Source organism: Miscanthus floridulus, chromosome 12 (assembly GCF_019320115.1).
Source record: "Miscanthus floridulus cultivar M001 chromosome 12, ASM1932011v1, whole genome shotgun sequence".
Lineage (NCBI taxonomy): Eukaryota > Viridiplantae > Streptophyta > Magnoliopsida > Poales > Poaceae > Miscanthus > Miscanthus floridulus.
In genome coordinates, this window is record NC_089591.1 from 29,382,453 (window position 1) to 29,409,039 (window position 26,587).

General features: G+C 52.8%; 1 pseudogene; it reads left to right on the forward strand.

Moving 5' to 3' along the window:
- The first annotated feature begins 19,341 nt into the window (after positions 1–19,341).
- LOC136495652 (uncharacterized) lies at positions 19,342–21,689 on the forward strand (annotated as a pseudogene).
- Positions 21,690–26,587: the final 4,898 nt, after the last annotated feature.

A 26,587-nucleotide genomic window follows, 5' to 3' on the forward strand; every position in this document is an offset into this window, starting at 1 on the left:
GGAGGGTACCCCGGACACTTCGAGAAGCTACTCAAAGGGCCATGCCCGAACCATTCCTTCCCCCGTCAAGAATCTATACAAGGACTATGCCCTTATGAAGCGGTTTTGGTCTAGAGGCTTCAACAAGGGAGGGCATGGGAAGGACCCCGAGCTAACCACGGATGACGCCAAGGGGAGGGATGGTGACTTTCCAATGCTAGATGGCTGCCTCATGATGTTTGGAGGGTTGACGGCCAATGACTCCTAGCTACACCAGAAGCTCGCGCGCCGCGAGGTCTATACGGCCGAACCAGCCGCGCCTATCTTCCTCCGGTGGTCGAAGTCCGCCATAAGCTTTGATCGGGCCGACCACCCAGAGAGCGTTCCACAACCAGGGAGATATTCGCTCGTGGTTGACCCAATCATTGGCATGAAGCGGCTCACCAAGGTACTGATGGATGGAGGCAGCGGCCTCAACATCATGTATGTCAAAACGCTTGACGCCATGGGCATCGACCGATCACGTGTCCGACCAACCGGAGCGCCTTTCCACGGCATCGTGCCTGGAAAGCAGGCCATGCCACTTGGATAGATCGATTTGCCTGTCACCTTGGGGATCCATCCAATTATAGGATGGAGACCCTCACCTTTGAGGCTGGTCGGGTTCCATGGAACCTACCATGCCATCCTAGGACGTCCATGCTACGTGAATTCATGGCCATCCTCTAACTACCCTATCTAAAGCTAAAGATGCAGGGACCATGCGGGAGTCATCACCATCGGCACCTCCTTCTAAGCCGGCCTACGAAGTGAGGTCGAGTGCTGCGATCACGCCAGCGACAATCGTTGCCTCCAAGGAGCTAATGGCCATCAGGAAGGAGGTCACCGAAGAAGCACCCAACCCCAACGGTTGGTCCGCGGTCTTTCTGAGCCAATGGAGGGGCCAGGAGGTCCTCATAGACCCTAGTGGCTCCAATGAGCGAAGTGGTGCGCATTGGCACCATGCTTCCTCCGAATAGGAAAGCACGCTCGTAGGCTTCCTCGTGCCAACAGAGACACTTTTGCGTGGAAACCCTCGGACATGCCAGGCATTCGAGAGAAGTCACCGAGCATGCCTTGAAGATCAGGCCAGGCTCCAAGTCTGGGGTTCATCACTTCAATGAGGGGAAACGCAGGGCCATCGGTGAGGAGATTGTGAAGCTGTTGGCGGTAGGGTTCATTAGGGAAGTATACCACCCAGAGTGGTTAGCCAATTCTATCCTTGTATGAAAGAAGAATGGGCAATAGAGAATATGTGTTGACTACACGAGTCTCAACAAAGCGTGTCTAAAGGATCCATTTCCTTTGCCACGCATAGACCAAGTAGTCGACTCTACCTTAGGGTGTGAAACCCTTTGCTTCCTTGCTACGTACTCTGGGTACCATCAAATCGCGATGAAAGAGTCCGACTAGCTTACGACATCTTTCATCACCCCGTTCAGATCATTCTGCTATGTCATAATGCCATTTGGTCTGAAGAACACATGGGCTATGTACCAGCGTTGTATGCTCAAGTGTTTCAGAGACCTCATCGGGTGAACCATTGAGGCCTACATGGACAACATTGTGGTCAAGTCCAAATGGGCTGACCAGCTCGTAGATGACCTTGAGTAGACCATTCACAAAACTCCGAGCAAACGACATTAAGCTCAACCCCGAGAAGTGCGCTTTTGGGGTCCTTGAGGGGTATGTTGGTTGGTTTCATCATCTCCGAGCATGGCATCAAAGCCACCCCAAAGAAGATCTCAGCCATCATAAGGATGGGCCCGATTTAGAACATGAAGGGGGTTCAACAAATTATAGGGTGCCTCACCGCGCTCAGCCGCTTCATCTCGTGCCTCAACGAATGAGGTCTCCACCTCTATCGGCTTCTAAAGAAGGCCGACCGTTTCAAATGGACGCCCGAGGCCTAGGAGGCACTTGACATGGTCAAATAGCTCCTGACGAAGGCCCCAATCCTAGTTCCTTCCGACCAACAGAGAACCGCTTCTGCTCTACATTGTGGCCACCACCACGTAAGTGGTTAGCGTAAGTCCTGGTGGTGGAGCAAGAAGAAGAGGGACATGACCTCAAAGTACAGTGCCCTATGTACTTCATTAGCAAGGTCTTGTCTAATTCTAGGACTCGCTACCCCAAAATCCAGAAGCTCCTGTACGCCATCCTCATCGCTAAGAGGAAGCTGCGCCACTACTTCGAGTCACATCCGATGACGGTCATGACGTCCTACCCCTTCGGCGAGGTCATCCAAAACTAGGACGCCACAGAAAGAATCGTGAAGTGGGCACTCGAGCTGATGGGACAAGGCATCTCATATGCCTCCTAGACGGCCATCAAGTCCCAAGTGCTGGCTGATTTCATTGCAGAGTGGATCGAGGTCCAAATACCGCTAGTAGTCATCGGCCAAGAGTACTGGACGATGTACTTCGATGGATCGCTGATGAAGAAAGGCACTAACGTAGGGCTGGTCTTGGTTTTGTCCCTTGGGGTACGCATGAGGTACATGGTTTGCATCCATTTCCCCTCCTCCAACAATGTGGCCAAATATGAGGTGTCATCAATAGCCTATGCATCGCCATCGAGTTGGGTATTCGATGCCTTGATGTCTAGGGTGACTCCCAGTTGGTCATTGACCAAGTCATGAAGGAGTCGAGCGGCCATAACACTAAGATGGCTGCATAGTACTGAGAAGTCCGCTAGCTAGAGGACAAGTTCGACGGCCTCAAGCTCAATCACATCCCAATGTGTCTCAACAAGGCGACCAACGCATTGGCGAAGGCAGTGTCCAGTCGAGAGTCGGTGTCATCGAGCATCTTCGCTAGTGATTAGCACAAACCCTCAGTCCACTACGAGGACCCAGAACAAGCTGGTGATGGGCCGCCTGCCTTGGGCTCAAGGGCTAACTAGCCATTGGCTCCATCCGACCCTGATGTCATGGAGCTTGACGAGGATCCAGCGACAGAGCCCGACCCTCTGACCGACTAGAGGACGCCTTACCATGACTACCTTCTCCACAAGGCACTGTCGCTAGACAAGATGGAGGCTCGGTGGCTCGTGCATCATGCCAAGTCTTTTGTCCTTGTTGAGGGTGAAACTCTACAAGCGAAGCCACACCGGGATCCTACAGCGCTGCATCCCCATCGAACAAGGGAAGCAGTTGCTGAGTGATATCCTCGGTGGGATCTACTGGTCACCATGCCATGCCTAGAACCCTAGTAGGAAACGCATTCCGTCAAGGCTTCTACTGGCCAACCATAGTAGCCAACGCCGAATAGATTGTGCGCACCTGCGAAGGGTGTCAGTACTACGCTCGGCAGACCCACCTATCGGCCCAAGCACTCTAGACTGATCCCCATCACGTGGCCATTTCGCGGTCTGGGGGCTCGATCTGGTCGGACCTCTCAAAAGAGCGCCCAGGGGCTATACCCACTTGCTTGTCACCATAGACAAGTTTACAAAGTGGATAGAGGCCCAACCGATCTCCGTGATCAAGTCTGAGCAAGCCATGCTGTTCTTCCTTGATATCGTCCATCGCTTTGGAGTACCAAACTCCATTATCACGGACAACTGACATGTAGTTCACCAGGAAGAAGTTCCTCCAATTCTATGATGAATATCACATCCGCATTGATTGGGCCACCATACCGCACGCCCGCACGAATGGGTAGGTCGAGCGCATAAACAGCATGGTCCTACAGGGCCTCAAGCCTAGGATCCTCAAACAGTTGAACAAGTTTGGCGGATGATGGGTCGTGGAGCTTCCCATGGTGCTCTAGAGCCTGAGGACGACCCCTAGCCGGGCCACTAGCTACACACCATTGTTCATGGTCTACGGTTCTGAGGCTATCCTCCCAACCGACCTTGATTATGGAGCGCCAAGGGTTAGGGCATACGACAAACAGGGAGCCAAGGCATTCCTCAAGGATGCCATGGACCAGCTGGATGAAGCACATGACGTTTCCCTCCTTCGCTTAGCCAAGTACCAGCAAGCGTTGCGCCTGTACCATAGCTGTTGAGTATTGGGTCGAGCCTTCAATGTTGAAGACCTAGTCCTCCGCCTCGTCTAGAGCAGCAAGGACCGCCACAAGCACTCCTCGTAGTGGGAGGGACCGTATGTCATCACGGAGGTGCTCCGATCGGGCACCTACAAGCTCAAGACCATCGATGGCAGAGTCTTCATCAATGCCTGGAACATCGAGCAACTATGTCGCTTTTACCCTTAATAAATGCGCACTTTCTCTTATTAGTTTCGCTATCAAACTCCTCGACCTTTAGTGACACCCAACCCTAGCAATGGTAGGGGGTGAGGCCTCACTCGGGGGCTAATAAGAGCATACCTATCCGGTAGACATTCTCTACGCCCAACCCTCTCTCATGTTAAGGCGCAGAAGCAAGGTTTGTGGAAACAAACACTGAGTAAAACTAGTCAAACTATGAGAGACCTATGCCTCGGTAGCTACAGCGCTTTTGCTCAACAGCGTGATCAGAGTTTTTTCCACACCCCGGGCTTTTTTGGCCTTAGTCACGAAAAGTGTCAGTATGCGTCTAAGAGTTTATCCACCTAGCCAACTTTTTCTGTGCCCGACCCCCTATCACATTAAGACCTAGGAGCTAGGGTTCGTGGGAACAAGCTCTGAGTATAACTGGTCGGACTGCAAGAAACCTACGCCCCAGTGCTACTAGGCGCCTTTGCTCACTAGCGTGATCAGAATTTGCTCACCCGCACCCCGAGCTTTATGACCTTAACGAATGAAAAGGGTCGAAATGCACTAACCTTTTTATACAAAAAGGGGAGAAGGGCTAAAAAGCTATTTGGCTATAATAAAATTTAAGAGCTTGTCCATTTATTACAAGTTCACCGCCTGGCTTATCTGCCTAACTAAATTCTTGCAGGGATGTTCTCATCCTCTATCTCCGCAGGTAAGTCCTATCCCAGTGGGGCAATACGAGTCGACGGATGGCTTAGCCACTACCGAGGGATGGGTAGGGAGCAGCAGATGCCCCATGCAGGGTTATGCCGACCTGTTAGAATGACGAGACCTAGATTCCGCTCGAACATATCCGGTAAGAGCTCCCTAAACTCGTCACTCAGTGCCATCGAGGTAAGTCCTATGCCTAGCGGGTCACCCAAGTCCGATCGAATGATTCGGGCCACTGCTGAGAGAATGGGTCACCCTTACTTTATGCGCATTAATTTCGCTATCGAGCCCTCGACCCTAGCAACTGGCAAGGGGTCGGGTCTCGCTCGGGGGCTGGCAAGAGTGTCTATTCGGTAGACATTCTCGATGCCCGACCCCTTTCTCTCGCTAAAACCTAAAGGCAAGGTGTGTGGAAACAAACGCCGGGTCAAATTGGTCGGACTATAAGAAACCTACGCCCTGGCGGCTACTGACATTTTTTGCTCACCAGCATGATCAGAGTTTTTGTCTCCGCACCCCGAGCTTTAGCCTTCGCCTTCTCAGCAAGGGTTTGGAGGGGCCCACCTATGAGAATCTCCATCGAGGAGAGGCCAGTAGGTCACCCAAAGTCGATCGGATGGCTCCGGACCACTACTGAGAGATGGTAGGGAGCAGCATGGGATGTCCCATGTAGGTCACACCAACTCCTGTCATGAACGATGGACCTAGACCCCCACACGGACATATCTGGTAAGAGCTCCCTAAACCCATCACTCAAGACATCGAGGTAACTTTACCGACCCCACTTTACTTTCTAGTACATGAGCATTCATTCATCCATTCTCATACATTCATTCATATATTCATCTCATACGTTCAAGCATTGCATATGCGATTATTGCATCACAACGCTTCGTGTCGTGTCACAAAGTGGTAGTCGTCTCATTCGACATGAGTGGCGATCGACTGAGGTTTGAAGGCCAGCCCGTGAAGGGCTCGAGGCCACCTCGCATCAAACAGAGATAGGGGAGAAAAATGTAGATGAGCCCCAGCGGCCTTACCCGGCCCTACTTAGAAGCGGATAGGGACATCTAGACCTTTCTCATTCGATCCAAACCTTGAGCCATGCCCACAGAATCGCCATCGAGGAGAGGCCAGCGAGCCACCTGAGTCACTCTTGGAGTGACATGGGCATCTGCCGGGAGGCAGGTTAAGGAGTAGTGCAATGCCACATGAGGACTATGCTGACCCTGTCGACGAATGATGGACCCGAATTCCACTCGGACATGCCTGTTAGCGAGCTCACCGAGCACAACACTCGAGCCATCAAGGCAAGTGTTGTTAGCGCAACCCCTTTGGTTGCGAAAACCCCGGATGGGGTGATGCACAAAACATGACCGATCCCCACCAAGCCCCATGGGGCTCAGGGGCTCGAGCCGCCCAACCCAAACTTAGGAATCCACCAGACCGAGGTTCGAAGGCTAGCCTACGAAGGGCTCAAGGCCGCCTTGCGTCGAACAGAGCCAGGGGAGAAAACACATATGAGCCCCAGTGACCTTTGCCTGACCTGCTCAGAAGCAAAAAGGGTCATCTCGACCTTCTCGTTCGATCCTAACCTCGAGTTGAGCCCACAGAATCTCCTTCGAGGAGAGTTCAGCGGGCCACCTAAGTCGCTCTCCAGAGCAACACGGGCATCTACTGGGAGGCGATTTAAGGAGCAGTGGAATGCCACATGAGGGCTATGTCGACTCCATCATGAATGATGGACCCAGATTCCAATCAAACATACCTGATAGCGAGCTCACCGAGCGCGTCACTCGAGCCATCGAGGCGAGTGACGTTAGCTCAACCCCTCTGGTTGCAAAAACCACGGACGAGGTGACGATCACAAAGACGAGCCAACCCTCAACTGGACCCCTGCTATGTGCAGGGTCTCGACGAAAGTTGGACTCACAAGGAGACCGAACGCGCGGTCGTAGAACGATGGCTTAGATCCTACAGAGGGGATATGCATGAAAATAAGAGATGCTTTCTTCTACTAGTTTCACTATCCTCTCCTTGATCTTTAGTGACACCTGACCCCAGCAAACAGCAAGGGGTTGGGTCTTACTCGGGGGCTGATAAGGGTATATACATACACCCTTTCTGAAATAATCACCATGCCCAACACCCTTCCTCATGTTAAACCTAGTAGCAAGGTCTACGGAAATGAACGACTAAACAAGGCTGGTCGAACTGCGAGAAACCTATGCCCTAGCGGCTACGACACTCTTGCTTACCAGCATGATCAGAGTTTCCCTCCTACACCTCGGGCTCTACGGTCTTAACAAATGGAAGGGTCAAAATGCATGAATCCCTTTTCACACATAGAAAGGGAGGAAAAACAAATCCGTTCGCACCAAAACAAAAGAATAGACTTGGTCAAATGAAACAAAATAACAAGTTTGTTTAAATGATGCACAAGGGTCGGCACTTGTCCATAGATTACAAGAATGATCGACCAACCTATTGAACTAACTAACCCCTCTAGCAGAGAACTATGCATTCAATCCTATCCACCAGGTCTTGCGAAAGGGGAGCCACCACTGCTTCCATCTCCTCCAGCTCGTGGACTTCAAAGCCAGGTGCGAAGCCATGGCTCATCGTCTCTAGATCGATGCTGTCCCCATAGTGAGAATGAGCAATCATGAAGGATTGATTGACCTCAGCGCGAAGGGCATTCCTCTCAAGCTACCGTACCCACGCCGTGATCTCAATGGCACAGGCCATGAGCGAACTGGTCCGCTCTGACCGCACCACCTCAAGGTCATCGCAGACCACTCTGATGGCGGTGCTCAGGATATCGAGCTCATCACTCTCCGCCTAAAAATTCCTCCGCACCTCAGTGAGGTCCACGGCCAGCCTGACAAAAACGCTTTTGGCCTCCAACTTCTAGGTCATCGCGTTTCTAAGCTCAGCGTAGAGGCAGCCAACCTTCTATTGCGCGTCGTTATGCTCTAGGCAGGCCTGGTCATGCTCTCGGAAGGCCTAGTCATGCTCCTCGCGAGCCATGCCTTGTTCCGAGTAGAGCCTCTCCGTGGTTTGGAGCAGCTCATCCCGCTACTTGTGCAGCCGAGCGAATGCCACAGCATCCAAGCTCGCCCTCTTCTCTAGGGCCGCGAGCTTCTCCTCGGCCCCCAGCTTTAGCTCCCTTTCCTTCTCAACCTTGGCTAGAAGGTCGAGGATCCGTTGGTGGGTCTCAACGTCCTTCTGGAGCAGCTCATCCTGCTCCTTCCTGACCCGGGCGGCCTCCTCGTCGTCCCTCCATGACCTCGCCGATAGGGCCTCGAATGCCTTCTTGGCCTCGTCAGCGTCCTGACAGGCCTCGGCCACCCATGATCGAAGATTATCTACTTCCTCGATGAGAGGAGTCAGCTCAGCCACCCTCTACTGGGCGACAACAAGCTAAGCGATCACCTCCCCACATAGCCGTACCTCCTCAATGGGGCAGTCCCAGGTCTCCTTCTATTAATGAAGGAACCAAGACTTCCCTTGGCTGCGAGCTATGAGGGACTATAGGGAAACGATGGTTAGAATAGAAAAAGTATATAGAGAAAGAAAAGGGCAAGAAGCAGGATCAGGCAAATACCTAGCCAGAGGGAATGACAATGTCGCGCAAGGCACCCTTGGCATGGTCCAAGGCTTCCAGCATGGACACGATCCCCACGTCGAGGCTCTCCCGCTCCATGCTCTCGACGTCATCATCGAGGGTGAAGAGCATCGACACCGGATCCTATGGATTTGTCCACCGGAGCAGGGGCTTGCCCTGCTCGAGCGAGTTGCTGCCTACCGATGTCAGCGCCAGGGATGACTCCCCACCGGTCCCAAGCGCCGTCGACCTCTCTTCCACCACCATGACTCCCGGGGACCCCTCGACCACGTCCCCTTCCATCCGGCCCATGTTAGGCGCCGTCGCTTGGGCCGCTGATGGAGCAGGTCGTGCTAGTGCCTCGAGCATTGCTGTGGTTGCGCCCGGCCATGACCTATCTACCACGACCGCCGCCACCTCCACTTGTGTTGGAGGGGTCACGACCGGCAGCATCATGCCCACCATGGTCGACGCCACAAGCTCGGTTGGTAGCCCCGTCTGCCCCGTCGTCGACAACGGTATCACAACCATGGCCGACTGCTCCATGACCTCTGAAGATGCCCTTTGAGCCCCTATGTCCACCCATCCTGCCGAGGGCATGGGCGCCACCGTGGGCAGCATCTGACCAGCCAACGATGCAGTCACACTGGTGTGGCTCCTACCCAAAATGGGCGTGACACCAGCCGACAGTTGCTGCCTCAATTGGAGGGCAACGCTCTTTTTTGGTGCCAGCGCCAAAGGATTGCACTGCCTGCCGACACTGCAAGGGACAAAAAGCATAAGTCACAATGAAATCTGACTAAAACAGAAAAATAGAGGAACTGACAACTCGCCTCAGCGCCATTGGGCGACAGATGCGTTTGGGTGGTGAACCCCCGACCTCTGCTCTACCTCGTCGGGGCGAGGCCATTTCGAGCCCACCCCCTGCTCTTGGGCAGAGGGGCTCGCTCCCCTTGACTCTTGGGGCACGATGGCGGAGCCGTCCACCTCCGCCTACATCTCAGGCACGGTAGCAGAGCTGCCCACCCCCATTTACTCTTGAGGGAGGCCGATGGTACGTCCCCTCGTTGGCTCCTCGGATGTACCATCCCCTTTGTGGAACGGGAAGGGTCACGACTCCTGCAAGGATGAACCAATACCTATCAGTGCATCCTCATTCTCTAGGATGTCCCACTCGACATCATTGGCTACCTCATCGTCGCCATCATCATCATCGTCATCGCTATCAGTGTCCTCCCCCTATTCCCACGCCTACAGCTTTTGCTACCTCTCCCTCTTCTTGTCCTCCTTCGCCTTCCTCAGCCACTCACCCATGGTGCGATTCGCCACCCTCATGGATGAATCCCTCAGCGACGGCGCCGGGTGATCCATGAAGATGAGATCCCTCGGCTGGTCCTACCCCTCTCAAAGTTAGTATCAAGAGGTTGGGAAATCAATTGAAGAGAAGGCATGAGAGGGGTAAACTTACGAAGATGACATGGCCTAGTTCCAGCCACATCGAAGGATGTCTCGGCACGGGTAGATGAAATCGAGGGGGGCTCCCGCGTCATCCCACGAGAGCTCCATTGCCTCCATGATGCGTTGCATGATCTCGGAGTTGGGGAGCGCCTCCTCGGTGAGCGCCGTTCCATCGAGCGACGCCTTAGGCACCATCGCGTATAGCAGGAGCATGAGCATCATGAATGGTGCCACCCTCCTTGCATGGTAGGCCTTGATGACACCCAACCCGTTCAAGCTGTTCTCCTTGAGGATGTGGATGGCGGTGATGTGGTCTCGGATCTTCTTCTTGCCCTTCTCTGGGATGCCCCACTTCCTCCACGACTTCGGGGCCTCTTTGATCAGGCGCCTGGTGAACTCTGGCAGAGGGGCGGCGGCGGCGTTCTTGAGGTAGAACCACTGCGAGTGCCACCCCTTGTTGGACATTAATAGCCGCATCAACGGGTACTCGCCGACCCGATTGTTCCAGAGCTAGATGCCGACGCACCCCATCGGTATGTGCAGCTCCTGCCTGTCGCTCTTCTCCCTCTACTTCTGGAGGGTGACGGTGAAAAAGTACCTCCACAAATCAAAGTGGGGCTGATCCCCAGGAACCCCTCGCACAGAGCAACAGACGCCACCATGTGCTGGATCCCGTTGGGATTAAGATGCTGCACTTTGATCTTGTAGTAGTGCAGTAGCCCCTGAAGAAATCTGTGGGTGGGGGTCGCAAACCCGCGCTCGTGGAAGTGGGCGAACGACACCACATAGCCGTTGGGCGGCGACGGCACGTCCTCCTTGCTGGGCAGCAGCCACTTCTCGGCCATGGTCCACGTGCGGAGAGGACCACGACGGACGGGGCCCTCCATGTGGTGGAAGGTGATGTTAGAGCGGCACCATGGTTCCATTGGAGGTGGGGTGGGTGGATGCGAGCTCAACGACAGCGAGGATGCGAAGATAGGAAATCTGAGCGATTGGCGGCTACGGTTGTGGCTGTGGAGGCAAGGATGCAAGGTATGGAATCCAGGGGGTGAACCCTTTGTTTTATAGGGGCAACGGATGTGAGGAAACCAAATGCCCACCTAGATCTCCACGCCTGCCATGATCTGCCACAACGTCCCACTGCGAGAGGTGCGCACGCAATCTCTGTCCGTTTCCTTGGGAAACTCACTGGACGTTTTACCTCTCTGAACGGGCCACGACTTGTCACGAGTAAGAGGAATACGGATCTAAAAGCACCTCTATGGCACGACTGGGCCCAGGAGTTCACAGGTCGGCCCATCGACGGGTTCGACAACCGCTCCAGGCACCTTTAGGGTGAGAGGAGGAAAGGGATGGGCCCACTAGCGGCCAGTACCCGGGCGCACGAGCGCCGCAGGCACCTCGGCCCATGTTTGAGTCTCGGCCGGTTATGAACCATGGTTTTTTTCTTGAAGAAAGGTACTTAGCCCTCGCGACCAGTCGAACGGACCCGAGAACTACATGGATTGACCGCTGAGAATCTAGGGTTAGTCACCAAACTGACCCAAGCTAGACCCCGTGAACGGGATGCTGGGGACCCCACTCAGACTAGCCCATTAACAGCTCACCGGGTGCCATAATTCATCCTTAGAGGAAAATCGTGGCACAGCTCGGCCCCTCCATTTTTATCGAAAAATACGCTTGAGGGAAGACAATCGCAAAGACGAACCGATCCTCGACTAGGCCCCTGCTATGGGAGGGGGTCGAGGAAAGGGAATCACGGCCCCCAGGTCACGCTGTGGGCAACAAAAGAAGGTCGAGGCCTTCAGAGTCCTCCCGTTCGAAAAAACCTCTGAAGGAGTGTTCTACTCCTCCACAGGCTCGAGGGCTACTATCGGTGACCAATACTAGGGTACCCGAAGAGGAGGAGTTGATAACCATCAACATTGATTCATTCGAGCAGTCAAGAGCGCGACTACAGCTCCAATCGACCCCAGGTGCACAAGCTCTGCCTCGCCTGGCCTCTAGGGGCGGGCTCTGCCTCGCCCGACACTGAGGCCGCGGGCTCCACCTCGCTCGACCTCTGAGGGCTGGCTCTGCCTCACCCGACACTGAGTCCGTGGGCTCCGCCTCGCCCGAGTTCTGAGGGCTGGCTCCGCATCACCCGACCTCTGAGGATAGGCTCCGCCTCGCCCGACCTCTGAGGACTGGCTCCGCCTTGCCCGACCTCTGTGGGCGGGCTCCGCCTCACCCAACACCGAGGCCACGGGCTCCGCCTTGCCTGACCTCTGAGAGCTGGCTCCGCCTCGCTCGGCCTCTGGGGGGGATTCTGCCTCGACCGACCCCGAGGTCGGTGGATCCATCTCGCCCGACGGAGAGCCATACCACCGCCAACCATTCTAGGTCTAAGCGAATGGGCCTGGGTCAAAGCTCTAACACCAGGGAGGTGACCGGCACGCTCGATATAACCTGTGGCCGTGACGGACCATACCTGGGGATTCACATCAGCAACAGCGTCGGGCGTACCGGTGTTGTTCTGCCTAACCCTCGTATGAGGACTGATAGGCGCGTCAGTTCACCATGATGTCCGTCAGGACAGAGTGGAGCACCACGACCGGGAGACGACGTCTGCGTATGGCGCCAGTGATGGACAGGGTTACGACGTGGAGCTGTCCCTGTTGACGTCTACAGGGTCGGCAGGACCCGCTTGAAGAAAAAGAAGGACCCAACGATCCTGGAAGTTTTCTTCGCCTTCTCATTCTCCTCTTTCCTCTCCACTATAATCCGTGCTTTTCCTTGGCCTATAAAAGGGAAAACAGGGCATCCCATAAAGGTCATCGCAACACATCGCATCGATTCGGACTGGAACCCACGAATCCCGAACCGATCAGAACACATAAGCATACAGCCGGGAAGCGACCGAGCTCTCGGCACCCGTTTGCTCCTCACACCAGAGACTTAAGAACTGTCCCTCTCTTGACTATTTATAACCCCTACTACGAACTTTCAGTGCTAGTAACACGAGTAACAGCAACGAACTGGATGTAGGGATATTCTGTCCGAATCAGTATAAATCTCGTGTCCTTTTAGCACATCATCCGAAGCCAGACGCACAATATTATAAATTTACTAGTCGGTGGCAACTCGAAACACCGATAATGACCGTATATTCAAATTGGCCGCAAAGCGTCTGGAACGCAGTTTTATGCTCCTGTCCTTGCGCCGGAGGGATCTGATTGAGTGATTGAAGCCCGTTCTCAAGTCCAAGACTGAAAACCAAGAAGCATGGGAAAGCTCATCCAGAAGTTCTTCAATCACCGGGATTGGAAATTTACTCTTCACTGTGAGGGCATTGAGCATTCGGTAGTCGACACAAAGTCACCACCCACCGTCTTTCTTCCGGACCACAAGGACAGGAGAGGAGAAAGCACTAGAACTGGGCTGAATTAAACTAGTCTGAAGCATGTCAGTGACTTCGGCGCTCGATTTCAGACTTCAAGGCAGGAGCATACCGATAGGGCCCGACGGACACTGGCTGAGCCCCCGGAATCAGTGGAATGGAGTGATCACAAGGTCGGCGTGGAGGTAAACCAGTCGGCTCAGCAAACAGTAACTCGAATTCAGACAGAAGATCCTGCACCGCTGGATGAAATGGAACAGTAGCAGAAGAACCAGAATCGCTGGCAATGTGGAACAACTGTATCAGAGAGCAAGACTCGTCAGCTGGAAGAATGCCCTGAAGAAGTATCTAAATAGAATGAGCATCCATTTCTGTAACCAGTGCACTTTCGTTGGGGAAAAAGCTTCAAGCCAGTCAATTCCAACAATCATATCATAAGAACCAAGTGGTAGCATTTTCAGGGTGGAATGGAAAGTGTAACCCTGCACTGATCATTCTGCTTCTTTGATTTCCTGTGAACAGAGCAAAGAGGTGCCATCGGCCACTTGCACAGACACAGGAGAAGGCAGCTCGGAAATACCAGAAAGCTGAGCAGCTACTGAAGTGTTGATGAATGAATGGCTGCTGCCAGAATCGACCAAGATCATGATATCCTGACCCCCGATGACTCCGTTCAACTGAATGGTTCGAGAAGCCGGTTGGGATGACACAACGGCTGCAGACAGTAAGAGGAACAACTGAGCAGGATCAGACTCAGTCGTTGGCTGTGAACATTCACCAAAATCTTCCGGTTGAAAAGCATCTTGACAGAGGTTCCAAACTTCTTGTAAGGCATGGAGCTGCAATACTGGGGCGCATTTATGGCCAGGCTGCCAGCGTTCACCACAAGGGACATAGAGCCCCCGGGCTTTCCGGTAGGAGCGTAGGGTCTGCATCTTGTCATCCAGGCTCGCTGTCTTGGGATGAAACCAGTGTTCTGCAGGCGGCTTCTTATCGTCCGGTGGGGGCGCACTGGGTCGAGCTGGAGGGGGAGGCAACGGCAACGACCCCTTGGTTGCCTGAGGCTTGGCGAAGGAAAACCCATCAGTGCGGCGAAGTTCACGCCGACGTCCCGGCTCGATAGCTTCCTCATGCAAGAGAGTCAGAGTGCACGCAGTATCCAAATCCGGAGGACGTTGAACAAGAATGATAGCACAGATATCGTCCCGTAGTCCATCAATGAATCGGGTGGTATAAGATAGGTGGTCGGGGTTCTGGGTATAAGCTGAAAGCTGTTCAATCAGGTCAACGAAGCGATGCACATAATCCTGAACATTAGTGGTTTGCTTGATACGAAACAATTGGCGAATGAGGAGCTCATGTTGATCGCGACAGAAACGCTCGCGGATCATGCGACAGAAGGATGGCCAGTCCTGTTTCATGAGTTCGCGTTCGACTGACTGAAACTAGCGACGGGCGGCACTAGTGAACTGCATAGTGGAGCACTTCACCCACATGGAAGGATCGACTGCATAGAGATCAAAGTAATTTTGGGCGCAAGTCATCCAGTACCTAGGGTCATCGCCGTCGAACTTTGGGAAATGCATTTTTGGTAGATGGCTAAGGTTAGGAGGGTGATTGGTGGAAAGCGCATTGGGTGGAACTGGATGTGGTGGTGGTGGGTTCGGGAAAATCTATGGAGGAGGGTTGGGTGGGGCGGGAGGTGGATGGCGATGAAATTGAAATTGAGGGGCAGGGGGATCGGAATTGGGACAGGTGAACATACCATTGGCCCGGGACGGCTCTATGGTCGTGACCGAGCCATAGGGCGGAGCGTGTGTAGTCGATGCGACGCGGTGCCCGTTGGGCCAATCGACCATGGATCGTTAGGGTGAAGCGCGGCGGCGACCGACTCCTGACGCGCCATCAGCGGTGGATGCTGCGGCAGAGTCGCGGTGCACTTGGGAAGGCGCTGCAGTTCGTAGTGGATGTCGTTGAGGTGGCCGTCGACCTCCATGCGCCACGACTGCAGCTCCCCGACGGCTTCCTCCAACGCCTCCACTCGGTTATCGCGTTCATCATGGATCTCGGTCAAGTGGATGAGCTCGAGATCTGCCATACATTGCTCCAGGCCGTCGACGCGCGAGTCGAAGTGGGCGCCCTAGTTATCGGCAACGATGGCGACAGTGTACTGGGCGGAGGCTAAGCCCTTCCAACTTGGCGATGTGTCGGTGTTTCGAGTTATCACCGACGAGTAAATTCCTAGTATTGCGCGTCTGGCTCGGATGGTGTGCTTAGAAGACACGAGATTTATACTGGTTCGGGTAGAAAGTCCCTACATCCAGTTCGTCGTTGTTGCTCATGTTACTAGTACTAAAAGTTTGTAGTAGGGGTTACAAACGGGCGAGAGAGGGACAGGTCCCAAGTCTCTAGTAAAAGGAATGAACGGGAGCTGAGAGGTCGATTGCTGCTCAGCCGTGTGCTTGTGTCGTGCTCCGATGTGGATCTGGATTTGATCGGTCCTCGATGGTTCCATCGGCTCCCTTCATGGGACGCCTTGCTTTCCCTTTTATAAACCAAGGGTAAGCACGAGTTACAGCGGAGGAAAAGAGAAGAACGAGAGGGAGAAGAAGTCCTTCAGAATCGTCGGGTCCTTCTTATCCTCCATGCGGGTCCCGCCGATCCTATAGATGTCAACAGGGACAGCTCACGTTTGGCCCTGTCCGTCACTGGCGCCATGCGCAGGCGTCGTCTGCCGGTCATGGCATTCCATTCCGTCGCAACGGACGTCGTGGTGAGCTGACGCGCCTGTTAGCGTTTATACGGGGGTTAGGTAGAACAACACCGGTACATCCGACACTGTTCTTGATGTGAATCCTCATGTATGGCCCATCATGGCTACGAGTTACATCGGGGCGTGCCGGTCTCGTCATGGCTACGAGTTACATCGGGGCGTGCCGGTCTCTTCCTTGGTGTCAGCATTTTGACCCAGGTCCATACGCTTGGACCTGAAGTGGTTGGCAGTGATATGGGTCCCCGTCGGGCAAGGCGGAGCACAAACCCAAGGGTCGGGCGAGGCGGAGCCCGCGGCCTCGGGGTCAGGCGAGGTGGAGCACAGACCCAAGGGTCGGGCGAGGCGGAGCCCGCGGCCTCGGGGTCGAGCGAGGCGAAGCCCGCCCCCAGAGGTCGAGCGAGTCGAAGCCTGCGCGCCTAGGGTCGGTTGGAGCTGTAGTCACGTCCTTGACTGCTCGGATGAATCAATGTTGATGGTCATTAGCTCCTCCTCTTCGGGTACCTTAGTATTGGTCCCCGACATGATGCGACTGTTGATGGCCTCCTCGCACTCCTGCAGGGCGACGAAGGCGTCTTTGAAGTGCTTCTCTAGTTGCTCCCAGCACTCGGCCCAGCGCTTGTCTTGGTCCTCCATCCTCTTGAGCATTTCGTCGAACATCTTGGCGACAACAGGGTCCATCGCTCCCCGGGCGCGCTGCAACCGGGTGAAATGCTCGTGGGAAGGCGGCGCAAGCTCCAGAACGCGCCGGCCCCAAGGATCGGAAGCTTTCATACCTGGTATGTTAGCATCCCCCGATCAAGATCACCAGACCGAGAGGAACTTGGGGAGGAAGAAGATGAACTCGGGCCAACGAGGTCCGATTGAGTGCTTAAGCAATACGAATATGCTGTATACAAGTTGGATGGTGCCTCTCCAGAGCGCTCCCCTCTCTTTATCTATTCTCCCCTGGCTAGGTCACAGCGATTACAAGCCCATTGGGGGCCGAGGACTCTAGTATTCTTCTTACGGGCCTTGTTACTCCTCCTTGCAGGCTGGGCCACCCTTGGATGGCCCTGGTGAGGTGCCATGACACTCTCTCCGTCCACCATTAAATTCCGGCGCACTACTATATTCTTTGTAGAAAATTCTTTATTTGACACTAGAAAAAATTATTCCCAATTTAGCATCCAAATTTGAATCTTCTTTATCTGGTCTAAATTGAATTTTTTGTTCCCAGAGTGACACTCCTATAACTTCTAGTGTTAACTGACATGTTGGTCCACCAGGTAAAAGACTAACTTGATCCTGAGTACACAGGCAAGGTGAGAAAGGGGATCGATCTCTTTCTATATCTATATATATCACCGAAAAAATAACTAATCTATCGTCTGCGTTTAACCCCGCTGACCCAACCATCGTCTGCGTTAACCCCGCTGACCCAGCCCGACTCCGCTCCACCCGTATCCCGACCCCGCTCCACCCGTATCCGAAACAAACTCAATTTGTATCAGCTGCGATCGACATGCATGTATGCAGGGGCTCCCCTGTCGGCGCTGGACGGCGTGCTGGTGGGTGTGAAGGACGAGATCGACTACGTGCCGTACCCGACCAGCGGCGGCACGCGGCGCCTAAGCAGCGGGAGTGATGAGGAGATCAGGGACACGTACAGCCACCGCCGGCGGCGGCGAGCGTACGTGGACATGTTTTGATCAGGCCGGCGTTGGACGTTTGGTCGCCGGTCGCCGGATGGTAGATCAGAGAAGAATCGTACGTAGCAGGAACTTGACCAGGCGACCCGCGTATTCACTCCCGTATCCGAAACAAACTCAATCCTTTACGGCAAACAAATCCTTTACGGCAAAAAATATAAATAAACGGCTAATTACATGCCAGGGCCGTATATTGAAAGAGCAACTCGGCCAGGGCCATCGGCGCAAAGCTGCACTTCTACAGTTTGACCGTCATCGTTAAGGTACGTATGTTTCCAGGAACTCAAAATACACGCCTATGAGGCTTACCTTCTCCAGCTATACTTGGATCTCCTGGAGAAGTGCTTCGAGTATGGTGATGAGGAGCAGCGGTGGATCTGCCCGTACTTAGGAAAACGGAGCTCCTCGTGCTGAGCTCGAAGGGCAGCGGCAAAGCGGACACGGCCGAGAGTGCAGGAGGGGCAGGGAATTGAGAGAGATGGAGGGAGACGGGAGAGGGAGATAAACATGAGAGGACGCTCCTGCCCTGCATGCGCGCACCGTCTCGCAGCCGCGCCACCCGGCCATCCCGCTTCGCTGCAGACTGACTTCACATGCGCGGCCTCGCACGAAGCTAAAGATGACCATTCGGGCCGCCCGGCACGGCACGGTAGAGCACGCCGGGCCGTGCTGCGCCAGACCACCTTGCCTAGCCGACGGCTCAGGCACGGCCCGTCGGGCCACTTTCCGTGCCGGGCCGACCCGGAAAGCATGGCTTTTTTAACAGGCCAGGCCGGCCTGAGGCCCGCATCAGCAGGGGAAGGAAGAGAGGACAGAGGAGACGAGGTCCTCAGATCGGCTGTGTGCTCCAACGGCCGCGGCGGCGGAGCCGAAGAGGTCGCCGTAGGACGGCGCCGCGGAGGGGGCTAGGGTGGATCTGCCGTAGCTGGCCCACGCGGCGGTGCTGGAGCCGGCGGCGGATCCGGTGGAGCGGGAGGAAGCCCCGGCCATGGGGGCGGCCTTTCCCTGCGGCCGCACGCCGAAGTCGCGGGCCAGGAGGCCCTCGATGCCGTCCATGGTTTTGGTGAACGGGACGGTGGTGGCGGCCGGCGGGCGGTGGGGCAGCCGGGCGATGAGGCAAGAGGATCCCGATTCGACGATTCCATGCAGTCGTGCCACTTACGAATATAGGTCCAAGGAGAAAATTTAAAAAAATATATATTGTTAATATTGGATTAAATCTCGCATTAAATTTTTGTGTTCTGATATACTTTGTATCATCAACTGAATTGGTATTTTTGGTATTTTTTCTAAATAGTTTATCTTTGATAATGATTCTTTTTTTAACTTCTCTTATGCCTCTCTGATAAATAAAAAAACTATATGGACTCTAGGCTATTACCAGTTAATCAAATGGAAAATAACAATTCTCATACGCCAATGGGAGACAAGGCTAACCCTACCCGTGCTGGTAAATAAAGAAACATCCTTTTACTATTTCATTGGGCATTTTAAATACGGATATGGATCCTAATGAAACAAAGGATTGGTTGCATAAGAAAGATTCAAATCATGACCACAACAATGATGATATAACTATATCCACTCAGTTACCAGGTAATTAAATTATTGCTAACAGTCATCAAATGCCCATATTTTTGTGTTGGTCAACCTATCAACCAATTAGTAAATCAAATGCAATCAAAATGCACTCATAATACAGTTGCAGGCACAACAAAATGTGATGGTTCACGTAAGAGGGAGTTAACAGAAGAGCAAGTCATGGCTCATCGAGCAAGGAGTAGGACAACATATGCAAACATGACACCTGAGCAAAGACGAAAAAGAGAAAGGATGAATAACAAAGCTCCAAAGCATATGAGGCAGTGAAAGTGAGTGCAATGCGATCTAGAGAGGTGCGAAAGTCCACTCTGAACCAGGAGTCCATTGCAATGGAGAACACAATGTATATTCCTGAGGTTCATGGAATTGGAATATTCTAGAGTCAAGTGCAGCACCACTTTACACCCCACCAGCTAACGATGATATGGAAGAAGACGGATGTGGTGATATACCGCCTGGCCATATGACACATAGACACGGTGTTCCATCTGGGCAAAGACATGCATTGTTAAACCATCGTAACAAGCTATTTGAGCACTGCATTGGTGGGAGGATGAGAGTAGCTAATGATGAGGATGAATGCATGGATGAAGACCACATAGATGATAACACAACCTTACCTCAGACAGTGGTGACCAAAAAAGGTAAACAATGAGACCTTACTACCCCAATTCATTCACCTATTTTCATCTTAAACATGACCATTGTATGATTGACAGAAAATGTTGGACCAAGCATTCGCCCTGAATCAACAGCATCGGCAAAACCAGTACCGGATGACACCGGTAATATACATTTATTTTTAGCACTCTCTAGGCTATTGAATCCCCTTTATTTATGTGCTACCCATAGTTGAACTGACTCATGCATTTGTGATGGTCATAGATGATGATGAGGGAGATATATTTGAAGATGACGAGGAAGAGAATGAGGGATACCTGTTCGCTGGGCAAGGTATTTGTGATAAATATTGAAACCCTCAATAATATTTCACATGTTATCTGAATCATTTTGGCTTAAATATCCTTTCAGACGAGGAAGATGAGGACGATGACCAAAATGACGACCTTGAAGAAGACACAACTTCTATCCCTGAAGTACCTGACCCATACGAAAAGGTGTATAGTAACATGCCTACAGATACACGTATGCTAAAACCTGTCGCAGATTGTCCTCACTGCGGTGCGAAGAAGTTTGAACATGAACCACATGGGTTCTGTTGCCGCAGTATAAAAGTCAAGCTTAATGCACCAGACATACCTGATGAGATGATAAGGCTTTGGTCAAGTTCCGACGTAGATGCTAGACACTTTTGTAACAACATTAGGTTTTTCAATGATCATTTCTCTTTCACTTCTTTATACTGTCGCCTCAATAGCGCTACTGCAAGCTTGAGAAATAGTGGCATATACACCTTCCATGCACACGGCTAGATCTATCATAACATAAGGTCATTTGGGAAAGAAGATGGTAAGGAGCCAAGACATCTAGAGCTTTATTTCTATGATAACAATCCTAGCCTTGATCACCGGTATCGAAGGTGTCGTGAAGAGCGGTGCCAAAAAGACAAAGAAGTTATTGAGAGGCTTGTGATGATCCTTTGTGACAATCCATACTCACAACATCTTAGGAGTATGGGCCAGACTAAACACCTCGAGGATTATCGTATTACATTGAACCTTGACTAGAGGCTAGACCTGAGAACATACAACGTGTCGTTAGCTTCAGAGGTGGCTGCTGTTTGGATCGAGGGAAGCGAACTCCTTGGTCAGTTCCAAAATAGTGTTGTCCTATGTGGAAAAGATAGAAGCAGACATGGCATTTGCTCGTATCATTGATGTTTTGATGCTTTTTCATACCCTCTATTCTTTTCTATGGGTGAGCTTGTGTGGCACATGGATATAAAAAAAAGGAATTAGTATGGAGGATGTCATCGCGTACCATGCCCTTCGGAAGGCCCATAGTGGTTCAGAAGAAGAAATAGGTTTGTTATTCTTCTTATTTATTTATTTAATACATCTTATATACCTCAATGGTTATTCTACAAACAATGCTAATTTCATGGTTATTTTTTGTAGACTCCTCTGGTAGACTATGTGTGGGGTGTACGACCCCGGATACCCACGGCAGACCACATGGGCTGCGCCCCTTGGGGTGGCCCAGCCCACAAGAAGAAGCCTTGTGGGGCACGACTCTGCTCGGCGCCTTCCGCAAGACATCGGGAAGATATCCTAGAGATACTATGTGATCTATTAGGATATGTATGATCCCAAGATTCCTGTAATCAGTTATTACTTTCCGATTATCTCTCAGATCTAACCGACTTGTAACCCTGCCTCCAGGACTATATAAGGCGAGCAGGGACCCCCTCTAAAATCACGGCATATCATACGATAGCTAATACAAACCAACAGACCATAGGAGTAAGGTATTACGTCATACTGATGGCCTAAACCTGTCTAACTCATGTGTCTCTGTTGCCTTCTTGTTCTTGATCTCGTGCTCCTCTACCGATCAATCTACCTTCGTGGGATACCCCTCGGAGGACTACCAACGATAATCTATCGACAGTTGGAGCGCCAGGTAGGGGTCTGCGTGTTGTTTCCTTGTCGAACAAGATGGCTTTTTCCGTAGGCTCTTCGTCCCTTCCACAGCCTGGCCAGATCTTCATGGTCGGATCCATCTTGTGGGTCATCAACACTGACGGAGTCGGAGAGCTCCTCGAGCCGGAGCACATTGTTTCTGCGCCGGCCACCCCTGCACCTGCAACTACAGATCCGATCTCGAAGGAGATTCCAAGGTCTCTTTTGGCAACAACTCATCGTCCGCTTCCTCGCTACCAGATGAGGCCGATCAACAATGACGATCTGATCGAATCCATCGATCGGCTCGGACTGAAGCTCACCGATTGTCTCTCCATCGCCGAATCGGCACTGGACACTCTGGTTCAGCCCCGACCACCCTTCGATCCAAATCTATCAGAGGTTGCTCGTGAAACTACAAGGGCTATGGCCCTACCCTTCGGATTCTCCAACACCGCCGCCGCTTACCAGCACGCCCTAAGGGGCAAACTCGCTGACCAGATCGTCGTCCAACTCCCGTCGGCTGTCAACACGCTACACTTAGGCTGGAGCCCTAGGGTGCACCTCCAGACCATCCCAGAAGAAATTCCAGGCTCAGAGTCTTAGGGCTCTATGGAGACCCTCGCCGAAACCTTCTTCGATCAATTTCTCCTCCCACCCTTCTGGGGTGGCGCGATCTTCAACGTCAGCATCGACAGCCCTCCTCGGAACGGTGAAATCGAGGAGGAGCGCGCTGCTTGGGAGAACCAAAACGTCAACCGCGTGCAGCGGCGAGAAAACGAGGCAGCCATCGCAAGGGCCGAGGCTGCTCGGAATAATCGGCTTGACTCAAGGAAGACCGCTCCCGCTCTACCATGACCTCGACGAAGAATTTCTCCGTGTCGATGGCCACGACGTCTTCAAGACTCCAAGCACCAATTTGGCAGTAGCCGCCAATGAGCTCGCTCGTTTCCCTCAAACGCCCAAGCTCACCAAGATCGCCGCCATGCTTAAAGCGGCTCACTGTCAGGTCAACGAGATCTACGAGGATCAGAGACCTTCGTGCTCTATGAGCACGATTCACCAATCAGCTGCGCCGAGGTCCAATCACCGCCCAAGTCAAAGCCGTTTCGCCGACCAGTCATTACCTCTCCAAGGGGGACCCGGGGGGCATCGCGCCGAACACCATCGCCAACACGGCCAGGAGGTCAAACAGGATGCTAGAGTACATCTTAGCAACCTCTAGGATGCGCGGCGGCGTATCGAGCACCGTTGCTTTTGGTCACCATGAAGATGAAGTACGTCACCGTTAGGATTACGAAAAGGAGTACAGCAACCCAGACTCAGCCCTTGAGCATGTCCCCGACCACAATGCCGTAGATTACAGTGTCGACAATCCTGAGGGGCCTCCGACTTTCATAAGGGCACTCTGAACACTTCGATGGCCCCGTGGTTTTAAGATCACCGGGGTCGAGCCCTATGAAGGAAGAATGAACCCAACTCAGTGGCTGCAGGCTTATGCCACTGTTGTCCGTGCCACTAGAGGAGAACCAGCGTTATGGCAAACTATCTCCCCGTCATGCTCATGCCACCTACCATGAGCTGGTTCACCAGCCTTGCGCCAGACTCCATCGGCTCATGGGAAGAGTTGAAGAAAGTCTTCACCGACAACTATATGGCCACGTGTACTCAACCCGGCACGAAGCATGATCTCAGCCGCATCAACCAGAAGCCATCCGAGCTCCTCCGTAGCTACATCCGGCGTTTCTCCGAGATGAGGAACTCTATCCCCAACATCACGGAAGCTGAAGTCATCACCACCTTTATCCGAGGACTCCTCCATCGTGAGCTTCGCTCCAAATTCAACCGTTAGCCATCGACCGGTATCGGCGAGATGATAACTACTGCCGACCAGTACGGCGATGCAGAGAAAGCCGAGGTGCGCTTCAATGAGGATGCGGGCACTCAGCGACCACCTCACTGATACGACAATCACCCCGACGACTGATGTCACAATGACCGCTGCCCCGACGACCGTAGCTATCATTGCGATAGCGGCCGTGATCACACAGGAGGACACAGGCCTAGCCAAAATCGCCGCCGCTGGCCAGAACACATCTTCACCGCCGCTAGTCAACCTCGCGCCATGCGTAACTACGATAAGCAGTACCAAAAGATACTCGACGGCCCGTGCCCCCTTCACAAGAATGCCAAACACAAAATGAAGGACTGCATTGGTCTAGCCAGGGAGTTCCAGAACAAGAGGTTTGATGACGACACCAACAATGGAACAGGAGGTTGCCGACCGCCTGGGAACAACAACAACGCCTTTCAAGACCACGATAAGGTGGTCGCCACCATCTTCAGGGGCCTCGCCTCCACTAAGAGTCGAAGGGAACAGAAGCTTGCCGCTCGACGAGTGCTCGCCGTCGCTTCAGAAGAAACTACTGCCGACCCCAGCTATCACCCATGGTCCGAGATCCCCATCACCTTCAGCAGGGCCGACCAGTGGGTAGACATACCATATACAGGGCGTTTCCCCCTCGTCCTCGATGCAACTGTCTAGGAGGTGCTATTCAGAAAAGTCCTTGTTGATGGTGGCAGTGCTTTGAACCTACTTTTCACCGGAGCCCTAAGAGAGTTGGGCCTTGCGATATCAGATCTCACACCCTCGGACTCCTCCTTCTGGGGTGTGGTACCTAGAAGGGCATCTAGGCCACTTGGAGAGATCACCCTGCCAGTACAGTTCAGCATGGCAAGCAACTACCGCATCGAGCATATCAACTTCTACGTCGCTGACTTCGATACCGCCTACCATGCCATACTTGGCTGGCCAGCTCTAGCCAAATTCATGGCCGTACTGCACTACACGTATCTGGTGTTGAAGATGCCTTCACCTGCAGGAGTCCTGGCTCTACGGGCCAACCTTTCCATCGCCTACGCCTGCGAGACAGAGGGTCTCGCCCTCGCCGAAGCCACCGACCTCTCCATCTAGATGGCTAGCGTGGTCGCTGAAGCTAGGATAGTACCCACCGATGACATGGAGATTCTAGAGCTTGAGCTTCCTCGTGCCTCCGCCAAGTCCAAGGAAATCAAGTAGGTCGGCCTCGGCCTCAATGACGCTTCCAAGACCATGAAGATTGGGGCTCACCTTGACCCCAAATAGGAAAGCACGCTCGTCTCCTTCCTACATGCCAACACCGATGTGTTTGCTTGGAAACCTGCAGACATGCCGGGGGTACCATGGGAGAAGATCGAGCACTCCTTGAATGTCTCGCCGACCGCCAAACTGATCAAGCAGAAACTTCACCGATTCATGCCAGACAAGGAGGCTATTAGGGTAGAAATAAAACGTATCTTAGCTGCTGGGTTTATAAAAGAAGTGTATCATCCAGATTGGTTAGCAAACCCTTGTTCTCGTTCGAAAAAAGAATAAAGAATGGAGAATGTGCATTGATTATACTGATCTTAACAAACACTGCCCTAAAGACCCCTTCGGCTTGCCTCGGATAGACGAGGTTGTAGACTCTACCGCTGGCTGTGAACTACTCTCTTTCCTTGACTGTTACTCCGGCTATCATCAGATCTCCCTCAAGGAAGAAGACCAGATAAAGACGTCATTCATTACACCTTTCGGTGCATACTACTACAAAACTATGTCCTTCGGACTCAAGAACGCTAGGGCTACCTATCAAAGGGCCATTCAGATGTGTCTCGACCAGCAGATCGGCCGCAACATCGAAGCCTACATCGATGACGTGGTTGTCAAAACCAAGACAGCCGACAACCTTATCACCGACCTCGAAGAAACTTTTGCCAATTTGAACAAGTACCGATGGAAGTTGAACCCTTCAAAGTGCATCTTTGGAGTTCCATCCGGTATACTATTGGGCTACATCGTCAGTGCTCGAGGCATCGAGCCTAATCCGGACAAGGTCTCCGCCATCACCAATATGAAACGGCCAACATGTGTCAAGGATATACAAAAGCTTACAGGTTGTATAGCTGCTTTAAGCCGCTTCATATCACTGCCTCGGCGAAAAAGGGTTACCCTTCTTTAAGCTCCTCAAGGCCTTCGAGCACTTTTCCTAGTCAGAGGAGGCAGACTCAGCTTTCGAGTAGCTCAAGTTGTTCTTGACAAAGCCACCGATCATGACAGCGCCAAGGCTAGATGAGACTCTGCTCATATACATCGCCGCCACTTCTCGCGTCATGAGTATAGCTATCGTCGTCGAATGCGAGGAAGCCGAGCACACTTACAGGGTGCAACGTCCGGTCTACTTTATCAGTGAAGTACTCAATGAGCCAAAAACTCGTTATCCTCAGGTACAAAAGCTGTTATACGCAATTATGATTACGTTGCGCAAGCTCCAGCATTACTTCGAATACTACAAGATCGTCTGTGGTCACTGAGTTTCCCCTAGGGGGACATTCTTCGCAACAAAGAAGCTAATGGCCTGCATCATTAAGTGGGCTATTGAGCTCGACACCTATTCCTATTGAATTCAGAAGCAGACCTACCATAGTCACAGGTGCTCGCTGACTTCATCGCTGAATGGATCCGAGATCCAAGAGCCCATCGCCG